Source organism: Hyperoodon ampullatus (genome assembly GCF_949752795.1).
Source record: "Hyperoodon ampullatus genome assembly, chromosome: 14".
NCBI lineage: Eukaryota > Metazoa > Chordata > Mammalia > Artiodactyla > Ziphiidae > Hyperoodon > Hyperoodon ampullatus.
Genome location: NC_136927.1, coordinates 48,436,842 through 48,442,666, shown reverse-complemented (window position 1 = coordinate 48,442,666; position 5,825 = coordinate 48,436,842).

Genomic DNA, 5,825 nt, shown 5'->3' with positions numbered 1-5,825 from the left:
TATGCATGTGTGTGCATAAATTCATAGGAAAAAAGAGACTTAAAAACGAATCTTTTAATAGTGCTGTATCAGTCAGAGTCCACACAGGAATCAGAAATCACAAAACTTATTTCAACACAGAATTTCATAAAAAGGAATTACCACCTAGGTACAGAGTTGTTAACTAGGTAACTGGAAGTTCCCACAGAGGGAGCAGCTGCAGGGAGCCGCGACCACCTCTAGGACTGGAGGAACAAAGGAAAAGGCTGGAATTATTCAAACTTAGAGAACCTAGAGGAGAGGTTATGGGGCCCCAAACCTCTGAGGAGGCAAGAATGGACGCCTGATGCTGGTGGCTCTGAGGGGGCATGATGGAGCTTGTCTGCAAGAGCTGGAGAAACTGCAAAGTAGGTGCAGCTACTACTATAGGAAGAAACCACCACTGCTGGGGTGGCACTAACAAGAACAGGAAGTCCCCCGGAAGCAGACAGACAGGAAGGAGCAATCCTCGACTTCCTCCTCCCCTCGGCAGTCTCCCTCTAGCCTCACTTTGGCAGAGCCTAACGAAGCCCAATGTGATTTTCAGAGTTGCTGCTCCAAGATCAAAAAGCAGACTACGGGAGCCAATGACTCCACGCAAAGAGTCAGAATTCCAGCGGAGAAGGGTCTTCCTGAGGTCATGTTGACAAGGCTTTGAGACCCCGGGCAGATAGTTTTGCAAACTCTCTCTGAGATGTAATGAGCAATTACCTTCAATGATGAGCAAATGCCTCTGAATCCATGGACCATTATTCAGAAGGAAGGTGGGGTTGAAAGCTAATGATTCATTGACTAGAGGTAGCACTTCTCAACTCAAAACAGCACATATTTCCATTTCTATGGAGGAGAAAGAGTCTTTTATGTTTAATTTTTATCAAGCTGTGAAATGAGGTTTGAGCTGTGGGTGTCTCATTGATGCTAGGTGTGCTCAGGAGGCTGTCTCTCCAGTGTCTTTAAGATCCTGCTCCTGCAGTGTCCCCCACAGGCAAGAGCACACAGCCCAGATGAGATGGCAACTTTTTCCTTAAAAGCTTCCTGAGAAGTTTTTCGTTCCTTATGATTTTTTTTCAATTTCATTCATCCTATTATCTCAGAAAGCCCCATTCAGTATCAGTATCAGTCACTCACCAAAAGCATCTCTAAAACAATAAAAGCTTCAAGGCAGCTAAACTGCCTTTTTGATACTAAGGGCTGATGGGCTTATTGTGTGTGTGTGTGTGTGTGTGTGTGTGTGTGAGAGAGAGAGAGACAGAGACAGAGACAGAGACAGAGACAGAGAGACAGAGAGAGAGAGGGGGAGAGAGGGAGGGAGAGAGAGAAAGAGAGAGAATAAAGACAAGGTTTAGAGTTTTACTTTTCCAAGACACCTGGAAAAGCCAACTGGGAATAGAATAGAATAGGAATTTCCCTTAAAACAAAGAAGCTGATATGCACCAAAATAATATCATTCCATGAGTCAGCACCTTGAGTTTCAGTCCAGTTATGTCATTTGCTTTTCTGGAAAGCAGGATAATAGAAAAATCTAGTCTTATCCACACCACCAAACATAGAACCAATGAAGAACTAGAATGGCAGGAATGGAACCAGTTCTGTTGGTTCTTCCAGAGACACCCTCTTGGTCTAAGCTTTGTAAACTGACATCCAGAGAAGTGAAATAATCTACCCAGAGTCATACAGCTGCTAGCAGGCTAAGACAGGACTAGAACCCAGGGCTCCTAGTCCCCTGGTCAGTGCTGTGTCCATCACCTCACAATGCACATGTAAAACATGGAGAACATGAAATGTTCACCAGGAATCCCCTTGGGATCAGTAGACCATGTTAGGAATAAATAGTTGATGATCAATTTAGAATAGAGTTTAAAACACAAAAGGTAGGTTCAAAGAATTAGAGATGGCTTCTCAACTATCTTTGCAGAATGGCTCCTGTTAAATGGAGGTATTCTGACTTCCTTCTTGAGGATGTGAGTGCAGTTCAGGATCAGGGGCTGTGATAGACTAGCTCTGCCTAACAGTTGGCTAGAAAAGTAAGATTCAGATTAGAGAGTCATAACCCTAGGAAAAGGGAGCGAAACTTGTAAAACTATGCATTATTTGAGAAAGAATGGGGGTGGGGACATTAGCAGCTCTGCCAGAGGTGGACTTTGGGGAAAAAATAAAAAATATCTAAGCAGAATTCTTAGATTATTAGCTGAGTTGCATGTGCTATAAACTCCTATGTTAGTTAGGGCAATGTTAGCTGGTGAAACAAATAACCCTCAAAGATTGTTGTTTAACCTGTTTCTTGATCCCAAGGGATGTGATTTTCTTTCTATTCTGCTTCTGTTTTTCTGCTGCTGCAGAGTTGGTGCTGTTGCTGTGCTCTGATGTGAAAGTGATAGAATGCTCACTCATCTACTCTGTGTTGTACTTTGCCTCCTTCTGTGAAAACAGCACATTTTTATGCTACAGTCTCACAAGGACCTTTGTATCAGTCAAGTTAGGTTAGTTTATGCTGCAGTAACGAACAACCCCCAAATCCCAGAGGCCCAAAAACAAAGCTTAATTGCTCCCTTCCTATACATCCATTGCAGATGGTGCTCTGTTCATTATAACCAGGCAAGAGCCCAGGCAGATGGAAGAGCTACCATCTGACTACTTGCAGGTTACTGTGGCAGAAGGAAAGAGGGCCTGGGTGAGACTTCACCAGGAATCAAATGTTCAGCCTGAAACTGATACACATTGCTTCTACTCCCAGTTCACTGGCCAAAACTAGTCACGTGGCTGCACTCAAATAAAACGGATCCAGGAAGTACAATCCTACCATGTATTTGTGAAACATACATGTATTTGTGAAACTTTTATGGGAACGTCTTCAGCTTCTGGTCCCATGTCCTCCCTTTCTAAGGGTTAAAAATTTGTCCACATAGCTGGTAGGGCCAGTTCTCATATCATCTTCATCATTATTCTCCTTTGCACTCATTTCTCCACAGGAGAAATGTACAGTTTCTCCCTCCTTCTTTTGTCAAAATTACAACCCAAATCCCCTGCACAACCACGTGGCAACTCATATATATGGAAACCTGGAGGGGCTGTGAACCACTTTCAGAAATCGCCGGACTCTCATGTCCAGTTTGGGTTCATTTGGAAGAGCTGCTATAAACATGTTAAACATGTACACAAAAATGTGCCTGAGGGCTGTGCTCTGCACGTACATGTAAGCCAGATGTCAGTTGTCGCCTTGTTCCTTGGCCCCTTGGACAGTCTGATTTTCCCACTGGACTCCAGTCACAGAATTTCAAGTTCTCTCCAAAGAATCCAACCCCTCAGAAGTTCAAGAAGCAATATAAACTTCAATGAAGATTTTTTAGGAAGAACGGGGGAGGGGCTGTTACAGAGATATCTAGCTATACACCAAAATCTGGTCTCCCTTTCACAGTGGGCAGGTCCTACATCAGGACCGGATCTTTACAAAGATGGCTTATTTTTGCCAATGGAATGTGCATGGAAATGTTGTGTATCATTTCTGAGCATGAGTTTTTGAGAAGTGTTTGTGTCAACTACCTGACTTGAGTTGGTGTCTGGCTTTGTCACTTTGTGGCCATGTGGCTTATTCATTTCACCACGTCTTCTTGGCCAGCTTACTCCATCTCATTGTTTACTTCATCTATGAAACAGGCTAATCATATCTGCCTCCTTCAATAATTATGGGGATTGAGTGAGATAACCTATACTGGTAGTTTTTAAACATACGCAGGGGCTGCCATGAGGAAATCAGAGAGAGGGGTTTTCCGTGTCTCAGCTCCCACCCTTCTACTCAATCAAGTGACTCCAGTTATATCCATTTTGCATATTTAATCTTCTCCATACGACTTTGTTTGCAGAGAATGTTCTATAGCAGAAAAACAGTTTGAAACTTCTAACCAGAGTAAAGATATTTGATGAAATGGAAAGTGCAAATCTAATGAATTAGGATCCATCCATTTACACATTCATCAATATAGATTGGCTCTGGAGCTGTTCTAAGCATTAAAGATACAGCAGTGAACAAAATAATGGGGAGGACAAACAGTAAACATATAAACTAATAAATACATAATGTGTCAAGTGCTCCAAAGAAACGCAAAGTGAGGTCAAAGGATTGGGTGATTGAGTGTTACTTTAACAGGGTGGTTAGGAAAGACTGCTGATAAAGCGAAGTTTGAACAGACCTAACAGAAGGCGGGACTGATCCATGCAGGTGTCTGGTGGAAAAACAGTAAGGGAGAAGTGAGATAAAGAGGAGAGGCCATAGGCAAGATCACCAAGGCTTTGCCCACCATGAAAAGCACCATGCATTTCATTCTGAGTGAGATGGGGAGTCGGAGGTGGGGGGGTGGAGCGGAGGAGGGACATGATCTGATTTACATTTTACATTTTAAATGGACCATTCAGGCTGCTCAGAAGAGATTAGACAGCAAGGAGTCTAGAGCAGAAATAAGAAAAACAGTTAGGTGATGGTAGAGACAGAGGAATAAAGGTGAGCAGTGCTCAGACTCAAGATGTATTTTTAAACTAGAGCTGGCAAGATTTGCTTATGGATTGAGTATGATGTGAGAAAGAAAAGTCTAGGGTGGCACTAAAGATTTTAGCTAGATGACTGGTAGAATGGGGTTGCTGAGATGAGAACAAGGGAGATATAATGCAGGGGAATTTGGGTGGAAAAGGAGAAGAATCCAGAGTGCTTTGGTGGCTTTAACTGTGAAATGTCTCTTTGACTCAGAAGAGGTGTCAGCCAGAGAGCTTGATGTGCAAGCCTGGGTTTAGGGGAGAGGCTGGGTTAGAGCTCATCATGCATGGATGCTACTGAATATTGGGAGACTGGAGAAATCTCTAGGGATTAAGGACAAATGGAGAAGAGGTTCAAGGCCAGTTAACATCACTTATCAAAAGCTACATTAGAAGTATAATCTTTAACCTATCATGCCTGATCACACATTAAAAGGATGAAAGTTACTAAAATAAGTAATTTGAATATTGTACTGTCATCTTACCATGAGAACTTGAAGAGATAAGAAGGAAAGAAGAAAAAAATTAAGGTGCAGTTTCCAAGATACAAAAGCATAACAAAAAGTAGGGATTAGGAAGAGGGGAGTGACTCCAATAGTACATCTCCCATCCACTCTAAAATTAAAGTTCAAAAGGGAGCTGTAGGTTCACATATATCAAGAATAGAAAAAAACCCACAATTTATTTAGTTAAATAGGTTTAATCGTGAAACAGTATTAGACTAGTAGAAAAAAAGTTTCCTTCCAGGGCTTCCCTGGTGGCGCAGTGGTTGAGAGTCCGCTTGCCAATGCAGGGTACACGGGTTCGTGCCCCGGTCCGGGAAGATCCCACATGCCGCGGAGCGGCTAGGCCCGTGAGCCATGGCCGCTGAGCCTGCGCGTCCGGAGCCTGTGCTCCGCAACGGGAGAGGCCACAACAGTGAGAGGCCCGCGTACTGCAAAGCTCAAATTATTTAACAGAAATAATATTTGTGATGAGAGAAAACAAAGAATTTCATTAAGTAGAAAAGAAAACAGGTTGAGGGAGAAAAGGATAAGTACGATTATAACACTAAGCAGCGGTCGGCTGTATTCAGCTTCTGGTTTTAAATACCATCTACTTAGCAACGCTGAAACAGCCTTTCCCAACTTTTAATTAAAATGCCTTTAAAAAGACAGAAAAAATTAAAAGTCACAACTCCCTAAGAAAACAGGACCAATGGTCAACCTACTTCCGGATAGAATTGGGGAGACTGTCCTTTATGAAGCAATGGAACTGCAAGGAAATACACAATTGATGGCTCA